Raw genomic sequence first — 21,710 nt, forward strand, 5'->3', positions numbered from 1 at the left:
GCATAAAGAGACTGTCTTGCAAAAAATAATAAATAGTTTAATATTTACACATATTTGATTTAGAGCTACAAATAAAACTCTTGATATTTCAAATTTTCTTTCAAAGTGTCTTGAGTTTTGAATTATTGAGAATCGTCTATCGTAATCTAACATACTTGTGAATATGCATACAAAAGGAAGTTCATCTAATGTAGTGGTATGGGAAAATATCAAACCAAACCAAAAGAAGCAGCTCTAAACAACTACTATGTGTCCACTGAAAAGCCACAACAGAGGAATTGATGGAGTCCAACACACCAAATCTCTCTGTCATGAAACCATTCGGAATTAACACATGCAGAGGCTTTCTTGAGTTTTGAATTATCGAATGTCGATTGTGTTCTACTTGTGAAATGCATATAAAATGAAGTTCATCCAATGTAGTGATAGGCGAAAATATAACATCAACCAAACATAAGAAGCAGCTCTAAACAACCACGATGTGTCTACTGAAAAGCCACAACAGAGGAATTGATGGAGTACAACACACCAAATCTCTCTGTCATGAAACCATTCGGTATAACACAAGCAGAAGAAACAGCAATTCTTCAAGTCTTCTTCGGAAAAATGAACCAACAGCAATCGATTGCAAAGCACGATCCTAAAACAAACATCAGGAAAAAAGAAAATGCTGTCATTAGTTGATTAAAATACATATTTGTATCGAAATTATGTAAGCAAACATTCATGCATACAGAGAGATTGTCATGCCAAAACAGTGAATGGTTGCATAATTTGAAAATGATTAATGAATCATTACATACCTAATTTTTGAATTTAACTTTATGACATTAGTTAACTATATGTTCCAACTTTCTATTTTTAATAGTTACAATTGCTAGTTCTGACCAAAAATTTCGGATAACATTGAAGATTTTCTTTCCGGATTCATTGTGGTTAGGAAACTAGTGTGGTTAGGACTAGTGATTGACCCAAAACATAAATCTGTAAAAACAATTTTAAAATTTAACTAATTTTAATTTTTAAAAACTACTTTCTCTTTGTAAGTGTTGCAGATCTTCTTAAATAGGCTATCGAGTAGTATGATAGCATTTTTATTTCATAAATATTAATTTTGTTATATTAGGAAACTATTTTTTGTTCATTAAAATGACACATAGGTTGAAAGTAAATAGAACATAAAAAGGCATACAAATGTATGTTTCGACTTCTAAAGACTTGTACTGGGCATCATTATAACGTTTAGATTTGAATTCTTTTTTCGAACTTTTCACTCATACAGAATAGAATAAAATAGATTTTACAATAATTCTAAGCAAACGAGTATTGGAATGCACACAAAATTAACAAGCAGAAATATTTATCGACAAAAATAAACAGAACAATGTTCTGGCAGTTCTCAAATCCAATTTTGAAGATGCTAAAAAAATGTTCCACAATCCTAAACTTCAATTCATAGAATATTTTTTAATTTCACAAACCATGTCCAGGTTTTCTTCTCACAACTTACTTAATTCTTTATCTTTTTCTGCCTACTGAAAGTAAATATTCCAAATTAAACAAATTAGGCTGCACAAACAGAATCGCATTACCATCACAGTACAAGTAGTATCTTTCACCGCTTAAAAATGCAATTTGATGAAACTTGTAGGGGTTTCTTCCTCAGATTATTTTCAATGAGACCTGAGAAATCACTGTGGGGATCTGACAATCTACATGAGTTTTAGACCTAATGTGATTTTTTTTTACATTGTAACATCATCATAGAGTTTATTTAGCGTTATCTCTAGGGGCATTCCATGGTATTTTTGACATTTATGTAGAGTCCGTAACGTGACCTTTTTTGCCATAACTTTTTAATTTACCGTTTGATTTGCAAATTATTTTAATTTGAGCTGGTGTGTTGGTAGTAAAAGATCAAAATAAAATAATATGCTAATCAAACAGTAAATAAAAAAGTTATGGCAAAAAAGGTCACGTTACGGACTCTACATAAATGTCAAAAATACCGTGGAATGCCCCTCTAGCAAAATAGTGGAAAAATATTAGATGTAAATTAAACACTCAAGATTTCAGGAACTGATTCAGTATTTTCATAATTCATAAGAAAATAAACCCTGAACAACAACTTTCAGTAATGTATATGTAAGAAAAAACCCACTTACTGCGATACAAATGTACTTTCAGCTTCTTAGAATATTTTTTTGTTCCGCTGGTAGTTCAAGAAAAGAATAAATATTTCGCCTTTGCATATTTGCCTTTTTTTGTACCGGCATTCCATTGGCAGTTTTAGAATTGTTAGCGTTGGAGGGCAAGGGTTAAGGGAATGTAATATTACTTACTATTAAAGTTTTCGAACTTCATATCTTCAAATTCTACATCAATGTTGTGCTTATCACGCACGTGGTCCCGCAGCTTTGCAGGATTAACTTTTTAGCAAATCGGACGAAAAACTTTATGTTTAGTTCAAAATTTAAACACTTTGCAGCATATATCACATTTATTTTTTTCGGGATCTATTACTACAATGGCCTTATACACTCACTGCTTAGATTATCCAGTTCAGATCAAGCAGAATACAATATTATTGCTTCGCTAATGAAAAGCCGAAATCACGTCGCCAAGTATTCGTCATCCACCGCACCATATCGCTAGCCCACTTTTGCCGGAAATTTTGAAAGCAACCCTACACACTCCGAACAGCCAATCAGAGTGTCCGGCAAAAGTGGGGTTTAATGCCTCGTATTTTCGTCTGCTGCAGTTCCCACAATGCACTGCAGTGAGGGTTTTTACCCGCAGTGACGTCAGGTGAATACTGTCCGTTGATGACCGTGACGTCAGAGCCCCGACCGGTCGAGAACGGAGCAACCGAAGATCAAGAGTTTATAAACGCGCCCTAAGAGATAGGACATTTTGATTTTGCCTTTATGAACTGGGAGAGTCGAGCTTGTTGCTCTTTGTGCTATAAGTTTTACGTGAAAAGGAAAGAGAATATTAGCTGGCATATATGGAATTTCTAAAACTTAATTGTCTAATATAGTTAAAAACAAGGAAAAACTAACAAAATTATTTGAATAGTATTTTTAATTATTGTTTCACTTTCAATAATATTAAACATTGAAAGTGAGTTGAACAGAGAGAGTAAGGATGAATTCCTCAAAAAATGAATACATGGTGCAAGAAATGACAAAAAAGAAAAAAAAATATTACCGCCCTTTATAAGTTGACCACCTATCTAAGTTGACCGCCAAAGTACTGCACCGCGAGTGGTCAACTTGTAAACAATAACAAACATCTGTTCGGTTTCCGCTGCCGTACAGTGACGTAAAAAACCCGTCAAACAGGTCACGTGTACCAGCCGGCATCCTAGCTGTGGCGACTAGGCTGACAGAGCCAGCCGGCAGCTGAGTCTCGGCCCAGTACAAGCGCTCTCTGGTGAGAAACAAATACTTCCACTTTAAAAAAGAGTTACTTCGCTCCGCGTTTCGGTTACAGTTTTCACATCTGCATCAGGGTTAGTCAGGGTTAGTTACGTTCCTTATGCTTGGAAGAATGACATCGGTAAAAAATAATAAATTTATCCATTTCCGGCTGTAAAACGGTGAATGTCATTCCATACAATCCGTGGTCAGACAGTAAGCATAAATAAAGGAACATGCTCTTTTTCAAAATAAAAAAACAAAAAGATACAACTTAATATAGTCACATCCAAGAAAATGTTTCACTTACTTTCATGCATATTTAATTGTAAAAATCTCATCATATCATAATAAATACATTAACACATTACTCATTACTACATTCTTCAAGCCATTTTTTAAACAACGCACGAGGTACAGGAAGAATCCTTGTCGCCAAGTCTGAGAATGATATCATTTAGCGCCAAAATATAGGGTTGCCTCCCGTTTATCTGTCAGGATCGTTCCTGCATTGACCGATTTCCGAATAAAATGCGGTTTATATGCTTGACGACAGTGATAAAGGAAGCTTCTTTTGTGAGTTTTATTATTATATCTTCTGTTTTTTGCTACATTTATTAGTGTAAAACTCAACAGGAAAAAAAAATGCTTTCAAATTATGATTGAAAAAAATATTTCAGGTTCTACTGCGGTTTGCTTTTTATCTCTTTTTCATTTTTGATTTTATTTTTTAAAGTATCAACTTTTCCCTTAAAAATTTTAATGTTAATTTCAATCATTCATTCGCACATTTAGTTTTTTAATTTAATAACACTTATTTTGGTGCAGGACATTATTTTATTGGGCTGAAGGAATATTCAACGATTTTCCGGAGCCAGTGCAAATTTTGAAACTGCCTCCCTTACACACCTTTTTTCAAGTTCTTACATCGAGTTTCAAGGAGAAAAACACAGAAGAGGGTGAATTTTCCGCCCCCCCCCCCGAGAAGTTATCGTCCGGGGCGAGGCCCTTTTAAAATCCGACACTGAGGGATATTTAATATGCAAAACATTTGTTCGGACATTGACATAGAAAATTAGAAGCAAATTTTCAAACGAAGCAATTTTTATTTTCGGATCGATAATTTTCTCATCTTCACCTTTTGAAGATGCAAAATTATCTTTTTGAGTGGATCATTCCTTTCAGTTTTTATTCATGGGTGCAAGACCTTCCGTCTTAGGACGGATTTCCGTCTTGGACAAAATTTCCAAGACGGAGGTCGGGACGGAAAAAAATTCGATGACGTTCCTTCAACTTTTGCTTAAAGAAAAATTGAGTCTTTGAAAAATATGCCTTAATACTGGACCGTTCCATAACCACGAATTTCATCGACATTCTCTCGATTTTCCACCATGCGCTTCTTTTGTTTGCAATGTGCTTTTGGAGGAGTGGCTTTTAGACTCGCTCCGTTTGACTTTTTTAGGTTGCTCTGTTATTTCACTCACTGCATTGCAGACGGCGGAATTGCTCACTATTATCCCTGGTTTATCGAATTAATCGTTTGTGTTTGAAAATCTAGCCTTTTCTCTTTTTATTTTCGATCATTCATTCGTTTTTTTGTTTTTCCATTAGAGTTTTTTTTTGCAAAAAAAAATGTCTTAGGGTTGAAACTGAATCACCGATTGAAAGTGATTGCTGACGGGATGAAATGTTTACGCCTCTGCAAAGGGTGTCCACATACCAGGCGAACGGGAACTTACTGGGACTTTTAAGATTTTAATGAAAATGGGAATTTTGGAAAGAATCGGGGGAAATTTTGCTTGTTTAAAACACTGAGGGGTAATTGTTCCTGCATTTTTGACATGTGTCTGGCAAAAAATATTCTAAGACTTGAGAAATCATTAAATTACAATGTCTTTCAATCTAACATTCGCTTGAATGGAAATATGGGGGGGGGGGGTAGAGAAAAGGAAACGAGAAAAATTACGGCGGCACGAATTTGCAAAAAAAAAAAAAAAAACCTCTGCTCTTTCAAAGAGGATAAATCGGCAAATTACCCCATGATGGTCTTGAAACGTTTGTATCTTGGATAATCTAAGAGGGGGGGGGGGGTGCTAACTGAAGGACTCCAGAATAAAATATCGAAAAACTGTATTGAAAGTCATTTCTGAAGCTAGGAGTGGTTTGGGATTTTTCCTCTGCCAACTCTTAAAAATTTAAAAGTCAAAAATGTTTAAGATGTCTTAAATGATGTAAAAGTGGGGAGGTGGAAGCTTAAAAGAAAAAAAAATCGGAAACTGGAGTCTTAAAAACACCAATTTATGCAATCTTTGGTGAATTGATTAGAGATGGGTTTGGTGTTCTAACCTGAAAATGTTTTGTAGCTGATGTATTAAAAACTATTTGAAGCTATACCGAAAACTGTTTGTAATTGAAATCTTAAAACTTTTAGGCTGTCTTTGGCAATGTCAAGAGGGGAGGGGGGGGGGGCTCTCTTTAGGCGAAATTCCGAAACTGGAGTCTTAAAAGCGTAACTTTAGACCGTCTTGGGGATCGGAGTCCCCCTTCCCCGAAAAAATTTTAAAGCTGAAGTATTCAGATCTCAGCTTTAGGTAATCTCTAATGGACTTAAGAGGAGGGAATTTGGAGGTTATCTCTCAATAAATTTTAGAACTTAAATTCTTAAAACTTCGGTGAGGAAAAGGGGGAACCGCAAATTTAGGTTAAATTTAGTGAACTTAAGGGAAAGAGTTCGGGGGGGGGGGGCTCTCTCCCCCGGGGGAAAATTTCTCCATGCTGAAATATTGAAATGATATTTTGGCTATTTTTGAGTGAGTTGAGAGTTAGGGAATCTGGAGGTCTCTTTCGGAACATTTTCGAAATTGAAGTCTTAAAACTTTGGGTTGTCTTTGGCGATGTGGAGAGGGGAGTCGCTCTTCCAATAAAAAAATAAATCTAAAACACAAACTTACACTGCCTTTAATAAGCACAAAGAGAGGGAAAGGGGGTATTCTGCCACGCAGCCGAAAATATTTCCGTTTCTGAAATTTTAAGAACTGTGTTTTGGGCTATCTTTGAATGACCTAAGAGGGAAGGGAGTAGCAGAGTAGGAAGCTTTTTTTTGCAAAAAGTTTCCGAAATTAAAGTAGTAAAACTTTTAGGTGGTCATATGTATATAGGTAAGGTTGTGTACTGTTCCTAAAAAAAATTTAGAAACTGAAGCCTTAAAACTTAAATTTAGGTATTTGTTGTGAATTCAGAAAAGGGGATTTTCGGTGCTGAAATATTTAAGACGCTACTTTAGGCTATATTTGAGTGCTTTAGAGGGATGTTATTTGGGGGACCTCCCTGGGGTGAGGGTTCAGTTCCCCTGCTTTTTTTCAATTAATGAATATTGGAAAGTGTACCTGGTTTAAAAAATGTATCTACTTCACTGAAGTGTGTTTTTTTTTTCACCACTTGCTATCTTATGAAAGAATTCTTTTTCAAATGAAGAATGTGTGTGTGGGGGGGGGGGGCAACGGGTGCCAGTTTATTATCATTAGTCGCCCATACCCTTCCCCCATCTCCTTCTTTTCTGGTTTGTTGGAGCTACCTTGGATTGACTTTCCGATCATGACTGATTTGTGTTGCAAAAGTGAAAATGTTATGTCCCAAGCGATTTTATTGCTGCAATAAAAATGCTTACAATCGGCAAAAAACTAATGGCGGGGAGCCACGAACGCTTTTACCCCTAACATTATCCAACATCGTCTAGAATTGCGTTTTTGGAACTTCAATTTCGAAATATTGCCGGAAAGGAGAATTCCTGAACTCCATCCCTTCGATAATGCATTCAAAAAGCGTAAAAACGCTATGAAAGATGGAGTACAATTTCGTTTTTAAAGCTTCAATTTCAGGGAGCGTCCAGAGTTCCCCCCTCTTTCGCTAATATTTTTGAAAGTCGCCCAATATTGTGATTTTTGGGACTATCAGTTTGGAAAAATTGATGAGAGTCCTTGAACTCCTCCTTTCCCTGAACTTTACCAAAATGGCCTACCATTGCGTTTTTTGGACTTCAATTTAAAAAAAAAATTCTGGAAGAGAACCCACAGACCCCCCGTTATTTCCGGTTTTTAGGTCTTTGGAATTACGATATCAAAACGTTGAAATATTACAATTTGAATCAAGTTTATGTTGTTAGAAAAGTCAAAAGCTTAGAATTCAAATCAAACAAATTCCAAAATTGGCATAGTTAAAATCTACAACATTTATACACATAAAATTTTCCTAAAACGTATGGTTGGGGGGGGGGGGGCTGAAAATATTTTCCGTCTTGAACGCATCACCAAACTTGCACCCATGATTGTACATGACAGAATCCATTAACATTTTCGTACGAAAACTTTCAGTTATCAAAATGTTTCAAAATAAACCATTGAAGTGCTAAAATTTTTAAAAAATTTTGATTATTTTACCATTAGAAGAATTTTTCAGTAATAATTCTTTAATATGACAAATCACTACCCACCCTCTAACTGAGCAATTAAAAGGTGTCTTTTGATGATCAAGTTAAACAACCAAATGGCCATGTATGAATTTCTTTGTTTTTTAAATTTCTGTATCATATCAAATCATTTATATTTCCTCCCACTCCATTTTAAGTATGAAAATGATCCACAGTTTGCATAGTGTTATCTATTTCGTTATCTTATAAAAAAGGCTTTGATTCATTTCCAACTTTCTTACAAATCTGGATCACTCTTTCATTAGTAATGCAAATGATGAAAGAGTAAAATAAGAATGTAGTTATAGTATATATATCTTTTTTCTTTTACCTATGAAAAATATATCCAGATTCTTAATTGCAAACGCAGTTTAGAATCTGAATACTGATGATCATTCAGTTTCCATTTCTTATACGTAAGGCATAAACTATCGCCAATCTTCTATTTTTCATTCTTTAATTTGGCTTTTGTTCTATCTGTATCTGTGCTTAAATTATGAAGTTAGAAGCTAGGAAACGGTAGCAAATAGCCACAATGACTCTAATTGATGTGTGCAACTGCAAGCGTTATAATTCAGAGGCAGGGCCGAACTGGGTGGTCAAAACGGCGCGGGAAAGCTGAGTTGAAGGGCGCAGATTTTGCCCCATAATATCTAAAGACTTAAGAGATAGTGCTGACATTTTAAGGGGATAAAAACCATTGAGAAGTAAATAAAGCCCTTTTTTTTTTACAGAAAATGTCCAAAAGCGAAGTCATATTTTTTCCAAGTTCAACAATAGTAGGAGAGACTCTCTCCCCCCCCCCCCCAAGAGCATTGGCACACCCTTTTAAATATTACTGATTGCCTCCTAGAAAGAGACCTTCCCTAAAAAAAGAGAGGAAAGATCCCCAAAATACCCCCTGAAAATTTGAAGAACGTGGGGGGAGGTCAGGGGGGGGGAATATTTTCTAATTTCTAAGAATGAGAAGTTTTGCTAAATGGTTCTCAATAAGCACTTCTTCTGAAAATTCATTGCTTGTACGTCTTTCTTCTGGAAATGCATCATTCACTAGTTCAATAACATTAGGAGACAACATCTCTTGCCGTGATACATTATTTTTTGTGTTGTCAATTGAATATTTTTCACTGGTATATGTGCTGTCATTTTAAAACATGATGTTGTCATTTTGTCACATAAATTTGTCGATTCTTTAAGCTGACGAGCTTGAGCTTTTTTCTCCGTGCGATCAATATTCATGCCCAAGTTTTTTTTTTCGTATTTTTCCTGCATATCATATGCTAGTTGGTCACTTTCGACAAAATGCTTCTGCAGTTCAAAATTAAAAAGAGATGTACATCACATTTGAAACTGTTGTCCGTTTCCAAAGACTTAAAAAAAAAATTTTTCACTTTATTTAATGTGCTAAAGTTCAAAACTCAAAAAAGAATAAATTAAAAATATCATTTCATTATAGCATTGTTAAAAATCTTTGCGTGTCTGCATGGTGCGTTTTAAAGCATTTTTGTTAGGCAATTATTTTGAGAATAGAAGCGAGTGGTAATGAATATCATGGGTTATGACTTTAAATAGATCATTATTAGTTTCTATAAATATACTTTTTAAAAAAATGGTACATTTTTGGATAAATAGTAATATAAGAAAGGCGTACAGTCATGAACGGAAAACATGATTTTAAAAATTAGGTAAGTCAAGAAATATTATAATTTATCAAAAATGAAAACTAATAAAGGATAATTAAGATGACTCCTTGCTATACTGTGACTCCCAAACAGTGGAGTAAATGGAGTGATTCTGATACATTGTGTAACTCTCCTAGGTTTTTGTACTCCAATGAAAAAAATAATAGTTTAAAAAACTAAAAAAACGTGCTTTAGTAGCAAAATGAACTAAAAAGTTAAAAATAATCTTTGGATGACAAGTATATAAAGTAATTAACCAAACACTTAATTTTACTGTAATAGAAAAAAAGCGTGGGGGGCTTCTTATCAATTATCTTAAAATTCTTCCACTTGTTATCCATGCAAAAATGTAAATAGACAGCCCCCCCATGCCTTTTTTTTTAATTTCAGTAAAATTAAGTGTTTGGTCAATTACTTTATATACTTGGCATCCAAAGATTATTTTTTAATTTTTAGTTCATTTTGCTACAAAAGCGTGTTTTTTTTAGTTTTTTAAACTATTTTTTTTTTTCAAATAAGATTTAGATACTAAATATTGCTAACACTTGTAATTCTTAAATAAAATCTTTGTGCGTGTGTCGATGTGTATAATGGAATGCATCTTAGTATTCTATTGCATTATTTGATCAGACATTTTGAATGAGAGGAGAGGAGGAACACTTCTCCTCTCTGCCTCCCTCTGACTATGCCCATGACTGAGGTATCGTATCTTACTTAGGCCAATTCATCCAACATGACTGTTACACTAAGTGTTATATCCATGGTTATGAGATTGGCATCACAAGGGCAAAGGTTATTTCATTGCATTTTTTTTCGGAGAAAGTCTATTTTTTAAGCTTGCTGAAATATTCCATGATTGAACTTAGTCTACTCCAGTGTGTTTTGAAATTCATAATACAATTCTTTTTTAAATTTTCTGCACCAGAATTTTGCAGCCATTGACTTTTAATAGTGTTCCGAAATGTTTAGTTTTTATGCACTACCTCAATTGTGGGACACTGAAAACTGACACCTCAAATCATAATTCCAATTCTTTCTTGACATTATCTACTCTATTTTTATTGTGTTCAAAATGGTAAATTATGCATGATTATCAGCATTTTTATATTCATCTCATGATACGCAAATGTTTTCTTGCTCTTCTTCCAGATATATGATGGCAAAAAGACGAGTTTTGTTTCAGATGAAGCTCACAAATCCATTTATTTTATGAGCAGCAGAAATTAGAAAAAGATTTTGGAAATCTTTTTGGTTTATGCTCTCAAGCTCATGGGATTGATCCTGCTTAATATCATGCAGGATCAGGATTTCAGGGATTGAAAACCTGAATTATTAACTAAAAATAAGAATTCTGAGGGCTATTTATGATACTATTTTTGTGCAAGTTATTTGTGTTAATGGTTTTGAAATATAAAATCACAATAGTTCTATATCTTTGGATGCTTTAATTTTAATGCCTTAATTTGCTCACCTTGAAGCTTTTTTCACTTTTGTTTTCGAATTTGCAAAAGTTAGCTATTGCTTTGCCTTATAACGTCCAAAACAGGACAGGGGGTCATTGTTTTAAGCTGTTCCAAGTCTTAGTCTAATGTGGAAATCAGGAAAAATTATTACTTTAGTAGGGTTAAGGGCATTTGGAACAGCTTACCAAAAAAGGCAGTAATGAGTAAGGGGCTAGATAGCTTTAAGAGGGCCATTGATCTTCATTGGGGACTAATAAATTAACTCACTATGTCGCGAATTGCTCTTTCGTATAATCGTTTTATTCGGAGCACCGCGTTGGGTTAGTTTCCATATTTTTGGGATGGTTTGCCGCTCCGATATGTAAGTGAGAATCAGCTCTTTAGTCCCAAGTTTTTTATTAAAATAGTAAAAAGGGACACATCACAATTCACATACAATATGTACATCTGGTATAGTATGATTGTTCGAAAAAAAAATGTCCAAGAAAGTCAACGAGAGAAAAGAAAACTCCAGAGCTCTATTGCATCCTTCCTTCTCTCGTCCCGTTCCCCGCATCTCTCTCTTTCGTCCAGTCATCCGATTCCCACCAACCCCACTGGAAAGAACCCCCACATCCGGTCAGGGGTCAAGAGGGGAGTGAGAGACGACCTTGGACGAGCGTGGGAGCGGCTGTTCACGACACACTAGGACTTGCTTAGCTGGGCCCAGAGCCTGTTGCTGGTCATAATATTTGTAATTGTACTGTACTATATTGCTTTTACGAAAGTTGCATGTTCCAAATTAAGAATAATATGCCCCCAAAAGTTTTACCAAAATTCGCATCTATTTCTTCAGTTTCTTTCTTTACAAATCCTATTTTATGTATTTGTACCAGTCATCTTGTCTCATGTCTACATCCTGCTTACGCATTTGAGAAGCGTAAAGAAAGGTGATACTTTTTCAGCTAAAATTACCAACTTGTGAAGAATTTTAAACTTTCTCTAGTGTTAACCTTCATTCTATCTTACCTTCACATTTTCAATTTTAAAGAAGTTACAAGATTAGAATTTTCAACTAAGCAAAATTTGTCTTTTTTAGTTTTTTTGAAATTTGTTGCCAATTTGACCCAGAAAATTTCTATTTCTTGGCTGTAGAAATGAGCTAAAGCTAACTATGTCCTTTTTCAAAAGGTTTTTCTGCATGTGCTACTGTTTGAAACATGGCATGGATTTAATATCTTCAGCACTTTGTGGGTCATGTTGAGCTGACTTGTCCATTTAAATGAAACATGAGAACTGCCTAACCTAGGAATGGTTGAAACAGCTTTGATTTATAATTTATAATTCATTTAAAAATACAGCTTTTCAGATCAACCTGTTTGCTCCAACGAGTAATGTTCCTTGTTCACTACTAAGCTTCCTCCAATACATGTTTCTTTTTGAAAGTAAGGATTTTGTGTAAAGTTCACTTATAATAGAAGTCTTATCTCAACTATATTAATATTGCCTATCTATTCAATGTGTCATAAGCTTCCCTGTCTTCAATCCTTCCATTTAATTGTCCTTTCCAATCATCAACTGTGCAATTATTCAAAGCACAAATCTTGATTTTTGGAAAGAAGAAATTTTGCTTTTTGTATCACTTTACTTTGTTCCTGAAAATTTCTTTTTAAATGAAAAATAACTCTCATTTGCTTTTAGAAGGACACTGATTGATTTTAACATCTATTATTGTTTCTGAAAGTAACTTTTTAGAATTTTAGTTACAAATGAGTCTAGTATGAAGACTAGAATTAGTACCAAGTGTAATATGGAACGTGTACATATCTTCAATGAGATTGATAAGAAATTTATGTACAGGGGTATCCCTCGTATAGCATGGTTAATTCGTTCCGTGTAGTATCGAAACTGTTATACAAGACTTTTTTAAAAATAAGGTTTTTACTTATTTTTATTACTAATTATGTATGTGCATGAGAAAAATCTGGTTAAGATGTATCGTGTTATATCGAAAGTGTTCCGTGTTATTTGAGACTTAGAAGTAATGTAAATCAAGGGATGTATACCGTGTTACATCGAAACCAAGTTAAAAATAAAAACAAAGTAAAAACTTATTAGAGTTATCAACCATTAACAGAATTTATTAAACAAAAATGAAATTCCATCTTTTATAAATATAACATTTGATTTATATCAAAACCATGAAGTATTAAATTCAAGTTTTGTACCGTGTAATATCTAAACCGTGTTATAATAATCGCTAATTTGGTACTGTGTAATATCAAAACCGTGTTGTAGAAGTACTATGTTATATGAGGGATGCATGTATGTGTAATTTCAAACAATATTTTTTGTTTTTTCCCATATTGTGATTCACATATACAAACTTTACATTGCTTCTCATGCGTGTGTAATTTTTTTTTAATAGTGATCTCCTGCTGGTTCTGACTACTTCAAATCTAGTCTCTGCTAACAGAATTGTTTGGGACATCCAATCAGCATGAGGATATCCATCTATCATAAGTTGCTAATGGAATGACATAGGTTCTTTTTCATTGGATAATATATTTGTATTATAACTTTAAGTGCCATAAATAGAGCAGGCTCTTAATTATTCAAAAGCAAATTAAACAAAGTGATTTATTCATCAAGCTTTCATCAGATATTCAAACTTAAAAGATTCTTCAGTTTTTAAGTATATTTATCCAATTGCAAAAAAACTTTTACTAGAATTTTTTAAGGGTTTTTAAGTATTGAGGACATGCCATAGGTGCCCATATGGGAGAGTAAGTGAGGGCTCAAGCCCCCTCCCACTTAGAAATGAGAACTTTCTTGCTTTTAGTACTTTTTCTTTGCAAAAATTTAAAAACATTTCTTTTCCAGCCATTAATAAGTTATTAAAAACGTCAAATTTTAATATCTCTAAGCTGAACTGAAATCAATATCCATGTTGAAAATATCTAACTCCCCCCCCCCCTTCAAAATTTTGCATATGGGCGCCCATGGGACATGCTTGTCATTTAAAGTTTTCTGGGTTTAGCGGGGGAGAGCAAAGGATCTAGGCTCAATGCCTACTATACTGAAAAACAAAAAAAATCATGCCCACATTTCTGGAAATACATTGCATTCTCAAAGTCGGAGGGAAGAGGAGGTGGCTACTACTCCCTTCCATCTTCTTTACTGACAAGCTTTATTGGATTTTCAGGGCCCTATCAAACCCATTAAATCATGTATAGTGGTTGGCATACGTGGCTCGTGGGGGAAGGGGAGGGGAGGGGCAACTGCCCCTTCACTTTCAAATGTTAAGGGGCCTTGCTCCCTCGCTTTTCAGAGTTAAAAATTAATAATCAATTGAAAAATGTTTCTTTACAAGGTAGATTGATTTTTTCCGCCAAAGTAACAGCTAAAACTTCCAAATAAATAAACTTTTCTCATCTTGTTTCATAAAAATGAAACTTTGAATTGAATGGGGAAAGTCTTCGTTATCCATCCTTCCCGATTTCTGGGGCCGTATTCAGTTTTTTGGCGGTCATAGAATCATAAATGCTAAACGCCTTTAGTACAACCCAATTCTACAAAAAAAAAGGTAGCTTCAGGGACCACGCCCTCTAACCTCACCCTTTTTGTTTGACCCCCATCATGTGGGTTAGCCCGGAATGTGATTACATATTTTTTTATGATGTTACGTCTGCTTGAAAATCAAGAAAATAGACTTTTGAAAAATCGTTGAGAAAACATAAGGTAAGAAAATCATGATTGTTTTTAAAGCATTCAGGAGATTAATTTCTTTGATTTAAACTATAATTCAATTGTTTGATTTAAATCATCATTTTAAGGGCTCGAGAAACTTTAGGTATTAGTTTATGTTTATAAATGTAACCAGACACAAAATTGATATTTTTAAAAATTAAATAACATGATATTTCAATGATTATTGCAGCAAAAACTTTCATAATAGGATATAAACTAATATTACTGCAGATGCATATATGATTAAAATGCAAATTTAATATCGATATCTCAGTAGTTCACTACAACTACAGAAAAGTAGGGGATAAATTGGGTAGTGTTATATGGGTTGAAATCCAAATGAGTTTTAAATGGAAAAAAAATGTTTCTTTATAAATTTCAATTTTTTTTCATATACAGGGTTTGTCCGGAAAGTAATGAGTCTCATTTTTTAAAAAATACTTTTAATGATCAGATTCTTACAAATACTTAAAAATCTTCAAAGTACGACCCTTCTGCTTCGATACACTTTTGCCAGCGCGATTTCCATGAATTGAAGGCTCCCTGGAAGTCCTCGACCGATAAGCTCTTTAGAAGTGACGTCGTAGTAGACTGGATGGTTTCCACGGTGTCCCAATGTTTCCCCTTCAGCTCTCGTTTCAGTTTAGGAAACAAAAAAAAGTCGGGCGGTTCCAAGTCGGGACTGTAGGGTGGCTGGGGAAGCGCGTCGACGCGAATTTTGGTCAAGTAGGAGGTCACAACAAAGCTGGTGTGAGACGGTGCATTGTCATGATGGAGTTTCCAACAATTTTTGATCTCCTTTCGGACGCGGGTGACGCGGTTATTCAGCCGTTGAAGCACTTCTTTGTAGAACTGACCTGTAACAGTCTTGCCAGGTGGGACGAACTCGTGATGCACTACTCCTTTAACATCGAAGAAGACAATGAGCATTGATTTCACGCGTGACTTGCTCATTCGGGCTTTTTTCTGGCGAGGCGACGCCGTGGTGTGCCATTCCGCACTCTGTCTTTTCGTTTCTGGGTCGTACTCGAATATCCATGACTCATCTCCAGTGATGACGTTGTCCAAAAAATTAGGGTTGTCCCTACACATTTTTTTCATCTCCTTGGAGACTTCCAAGCGATGCGTTTTTTGAGCATCGGTCAAAACTTTGGGCCCAAGTTTTGCGCAAATCTTTCGCATGCCCAATTCTTCCGACACAATCTCATGGACAATTGTTTCCGGCAAGTTCAACGAGTCTGACAACAAACGAACACTCATTCGGCGGTCTGAGTTCAACAATTCGCGCACACAACTCACATTGTTGTCCGTTTTCGAGGTTGAAGGGTGTCCAGACCGGGCCTCGTCGGTGACATCCTCACGACCCTCTTTGAAAGCTTTGTGCCACTTTTTTGCCTGCGAATAGGACATGCAAGCCTCCCCGTAACCCTCCTGAAGCATATCGAAGGTTTCCTTGGCAGTTTTGTTCACTTTGACACAAAATTTTATCGCGTAGCGTTGTTCAATCGTTCTTTCCATTTTTAGTATGACAAGGGCGCGAAACAGGGGTCTCCTTAAAATGACGTCCTCACCGTTTCAGAGCTCGGAGGCTGTGGAAAAACTTTTATGTTTTTTAAAATGGCAACAGTATTAGCCAAGCAGTTTAGTGTATATATACTCAGTGAATTCATGTTCAAGTGCTTATGTTGCTTCTGTTAATTATGTTATGATTTTAATTTATGTTCGTTCATTTAGTTCATAATTTTTCTTCAATAAAATTTTATAAGTTAATTGGTTTCATGTATCTGTTATAACCGCGTGGCAGAAGAGGGTTTGAAGTTGTTTCGCGACATCATTTTTGGTGCATCAGGCCGCGAAGTCGTGAAAGGTGGAAATTGTGAGAGTTGTGTTTGAAGTTGCTTGTGGAAGTTGTTGGAAATTTTGTGGGACGTGCAAAGGTTGTGAGTGGTTTTTCATTTCTATTTTGACTGAAGTTTGTGTTATTTCTACTGTGTTGTTGTGAACTGAACTGTTGTTGAATAGTAGGAAATTTAAATCGTGAATTGAGAATTATAGAAATTGTGCTTTTATATACGTTAGTTGGTAATTGAAGTAAATAAGGATTGAAATGGCAGATATTGAAAAGTTAAAAGTTAAAAGAGCAGCTATTAGAATGACGACAACTAAACTAATTAAAAAAATAGATGAATTTTTGGTGAAGATTGAAACTTGCAGCAAGGATAATGATACTAAGTCAAGTATTTTGAAAGAGTTTCATGAGCAATTACTTGAGAAAGAAAAAAGTCTGAAATTTGTGAATTTGGATATTGAAGCGTATTTACCGCTAGATGAAATTGAAAAGGATTGTACTACTTCCGAAGAATATTCGGAAAATATAGTACTTTGGAAGCAACGAATAAAAAATAAAATAGAACTTTTGGAGACTAAAACTAACAATTCCAGTTCAGTTAATTCCTCAGAATTAAATGTTCAGAATGTTAGGACTGTAAAATTGTCTCGATTAAACATTAAAACTTACTATGGGGATCCAGTGGGATATTTGGAGTTTATGAATCAGTTTAATAATGCAATTGATAAAAATACAAATTTAAGCAAAATTGACAAGTTTAATTATTTAAAGACATTTTTGGGAGGTGCTGCGGCAAATTGCATTAAAGGTTTTACTTTATCAGAAGAAAATTACGATTCGGCTATTGAATTACTAAAAAAGCGTTTTGGTAATACACATACTTTGATTCAGTTACACATGAATAATTTATTGAAAATTCCTGCTGTGTATAATTCAAGGGATTTAAATAGGTTGCGAATTTTTTTTGATAAAGTGGAAGTTCAAATTAGGAATTTGAAAAGTTTAGGCATTGAAATAGATTCATACTGTAATTTGTTATCACCAATCATACTTGATCGTGTTCCTAGAGATCTTGTTTTGGAATTCAATAGAAAATATTCGGAAGGGTATAAATTTCAGGACGTTCTTACTTTCTTAGAAAGTGAAATTCAATCGCGTGAACGTGCATTACTTGTGCAATTAAGGTCGGAATCGTTTAAATCTGGTTCAGAAAATTCGAATAAGAATGATTGTAAAAATGGGTCAAGTAACAGTAAGAGTTATAAAAACTATGCTGCAACAGCAAACTATGTGGCTAGTACAAAAAAGCATTGTGTATTTTGTAATAGTCCAGATCATGAGTTTTGTGAGTATAAAACTATCGAAGATCGTAGAAATAAGTTAAAAAATGAAAACCGTTGCTTTAAATGTTTCTCGAAAAATCATTATAGTCGCATGTGCAGGTTAAAAGTTGAATGCAAATTTTGTAAAAGTAAATTTCACAGTTACGTTTTATGTGAAAATGCTAAGAATAAACCTTTAAGTAATGACAAAGTTGATGAACAAAATAACTCTGTTGTGACGCAATGCAATTCGTCGGCTTTAAAATCAAATATTTTATTGCTTACATGTTCAGTGATTGCAAGTGCAGGTAAAGATTCAAATTCTGTAGAAATTGCTCGAGTACTTTTAGATAACGGTTCTGAAAGATCTTGGATCACAAAATCTTTAGCAAGTCGTTTAAAATTAAATATAGTTAGAAGGGAAAGGCTTTCAGTTTATTCTTTCGGTTCGGTAAAAACATCGGAAAGAATTTATGAGGTTACAAAACTTAAACTATCAAATAGAAATAATTCTGAATCATCAATTGAAATTGAAGTTTTAGTAACGCAAACAATAACTTCAGCATCCTTAGCAGTACCTAATGTCAACGTTCAAAATGCATTGCAACAGAAAGGCTTGTTCCTTGCAGATATGTGTAATAGTGAAAATGAAATTTAAGTTTTAATTGGAGGGGATGTGTTTTGGGGTATAATTTGCGATTCAAAAGTGTTCAAAATAAATGAAACATTAAGTTGCGTACCAACGATGTTTGGGTTAGCTATTCAGGGGGTCCAACAAAATTGCAATTCAAGCTTCGTAGGAGTTTTGGCTACGGATTTCGTAATTGCAAAGGATGTTCAGGTTCTTTGGGATCTTGATGTTTTAGGTATCACAGATAAGGAAGAATTAACTTTAACAGATAAGCGTATAATAGATAGATTTCAATCAAATTTAAAATTCATTCAGGGTAGATATGAAACACGATTGCTATGGAAATTTTCCCCGATTGAGTTAGGGAATAACTTTTGTAATGCAAAGACAAGATTTGATGAATTGCAAATAATTCTTCGGAAGGATGAATGGTTGGCTAAAGAATATAATAAAATTATTGAGGAACAAGAACGGCTAGGTATAGTTCAGGAATGTATTAGAACTGAAAACGAATACTTTATGCCACATCGTCCTGTTGTTAGGATTGATAAGGATACGACTAAAGTGAGACTCGTTTTTAATTGTAGTTCAAAATTAAAGCAAAATATTTCGTTAAATGATGCGTTAGAATGTGGTCCAAATTTAAACGCTAACATTCTTGATATTATGTTAAACTTTAGGAAGTTTAAAATTGCATTCAATGCAGACATTGAAAAGGCTTTCCTTATGATTAGTATTGCAAAAAATGATCGTAAGTATTTGAAATTTATTTGGGCTTCAAATAACTCTGAGGGATATAAAATTATGCAAATGAATCGATTACCATTCGGTTGTACAATGTCAAATTTTGTTCTCAGTGCTACAATTAAAACTCACATAAAAAAATATGAAGATAATAGGCGTACAACTGTTGAAATGTTGAAAAGTTCATTGTACGTCGATGATTTGTATTTTGGAGCTGAAAGCGTGGAAGAAGCATTTCAGTTGTCGTCTGATGCCGTATCAGTTTTGAAAGATGGGGGTTTCAACTTAAGAAAGCTCAGATCTAATTCAGTTGAATTGGAATCTTTATGGGTTGACCAGGGTCTGAGTACTAGTGAGTGCTTGGAAAATTGTCAGTTAAAGGTGTTGGGGTTGAATTGGAATACTAAGGAATACAGTTTGTCATTAGATGTAAAATCTTTGTTGAGTAATTTATCTTCGTTGAAAAATACTAAGCGTTGTGTGCTGCAGACAGCCGCAATGATATTTGATCCAATGGGTTTTTTGTCTCCTTTTGTTGTAAGAATTAGATGTTTAATGCAAGATATTTGGAAAATAGGTGCAGATTGGGATGATGAATGAGGAACCTGCATGCATTTTTTTTATTTTTTAAAATGAAAATTTAAGCCATTTTATAACGATAGACACCGGTTTCAGTTCATTCGGACTGCTAGTTATTTTTTAATTAATTTTTAAAGTCTCCCGATTAGCCCCACCCACTTAGTTTCCCCTTCTCCGGTGATGACGTCAAGATTCATTCCCGCTCCTCGCTCCTCTAGCACTGGACGCACGTGCGTGTATAGAACATCGCTATTATTCTCAAGATGGCTCCACGCACAAACTGCCGAACTACAAGTACTAGATTGTATCTCATTGCAAATATTCAGAATCGTACATAACAAGTTGAATATTTTTAGAGTACCAAGAGATAAAAATAGTGCAAGCCATCAACACTATTAAAAAGAGAGAGAGAGAAAACTAAACTGTGTTATTCACTCTTCTGTTGCAAAAGTTACTTAACAGAAAATAACAGAATTGTATATTAATTATATAAAATTGTTCTACTTTTTACAAAAGCTATCCCTGATCACTTCTCCTTTTTTTTTTTTTTTTTTTTAATTCTTCGAATTGAAACGAGTTTATTTTCTTTGAGGATAGAATGTTATTTTTCATGTATTGATTTATTTCATTTTGCTCTGCTTCAACTATTGCATTCAAAACAATTATTGAAATCAAAAGTCTCGATTTGAATTTTGAGTAATTTTTAAGATTTAAAAAAAATGAAGAGGCTTTGTGTATGATTTGCATCTCTAGTCTGCAAAATTCATGAATAAAAATAACAATGAATAAATAAAATACTTTAGGAGCAAACAATAAAAATGAGGAAGAAACGTATTGAAGAAATGATAAAATTCTCAAAAATTTTAAATTTAAAATCATATTTCCTTTTTACTTAAAAACATATTGAAAGAAGTAGAAAATTCGAAAGAGTTACAATAAAGATTAATATAGTTTTCATTTATTAATTTGTATTACTTTCCTCTGCTCTAACTTCTGCGTCCAAAGCCCGGGTCGTACGAAGAAGTGACGTTACACTCCCCCCCCCCCCCCCCCCCCCGCCCCTCCATGCGACCAGAAAAAGTAAGCTGTTTCGTTGTAACTTCAATGCACAATAGACGAACGTCTTCGTAATTTAATTGTTAATGAATAAAAATCTGAATTATATAGGTAGTTAATATTAAAAAAGCAGCAAATGAAACTTTTATTTATATGTATAAAGTGTTAGCTTTTCAAAAACAATTTTCGAAAAAAAAGGAATACTGTTAAAAAACTAAATTATATTTATCTGTAAAATGTCACTACATCAGATAAAAAAAGAAGCAATTAAAAATTAATTCACTACGCATTTAAATCAATCTAAAAACATGTATAAGCATTTAAAAGCACAGAAATAATGATTATTAATTGACGTAACACATTACGTGTTATTTTTCAGATCAATAATATCAATTTGAACTGGCCAAAAAAAAAAAAAAAAAAAAAAAAAAAGATATAAAGAGAATGGAGTTGTTTCCGAAATTTATAAGAAATATTTTTTCCTGAAAGAGCATGCTTAAAAACATAGGATTTGACCATTTTTTAAATAATTTGACAAAGTTTAATATTCTTAAAAATTATTTTAATCGGTGCGCAGATTCAATTTTCTTTTTTTACACTTCTGCACATGACATCACAAGTGATGAAATATCATTCACTGATGCCATTACCGCAGAGCACAATATTTAATTCGCTTCTGAATTATCATAAACTGGAAACGTGCTAGACAGCAAGCGTAAACATTCAGCGCGCCAAAGTTCATCACTTTTGATGTCATAAAGATTACGCCTT

The 21,710-nt window shown here is 34.1% G+C and overlaps 1 protein-coding gene across 2 annotated transcripts in view; it reads left to right on the forward strand.

Moving 5' to 3' along the window:
* The first annotated feature begins 3,889 nt into the window (after positions 1-3,889).
* The window catches only part of LOC129218154 (uncharacterized), a 36,830-nt gene continuing 19,009 nt past the window's right edge, over positions 3,890-21,710 (forward strand). For both annotated transcript variants that reach the window (XM_054852369.1, XM_054852370.1), the window contains exons 1-2: positions 3,890-3,995; positions 13,437-13,552. The gene's annotated coding sequence lies outside the window, so the exon portion shown is untranslated. The remainder of the gene's footprint in view (positions 3,996-13,436; positions 13,553-21,710) is intronic.

This window comes from Uloborus diversus, chromosome 3 (assembly GCF_026930045.1).
Source record: "Uloborus diversus isolate 005 chromosome 3, Udiv.v.3.1, whole genome shotgun sequence".
NCBI lineage: Eukaryota > Metazoa > Arthropoda > Arachnida > Araneae > Uloboridae > Uloborus > Uloborus diversus.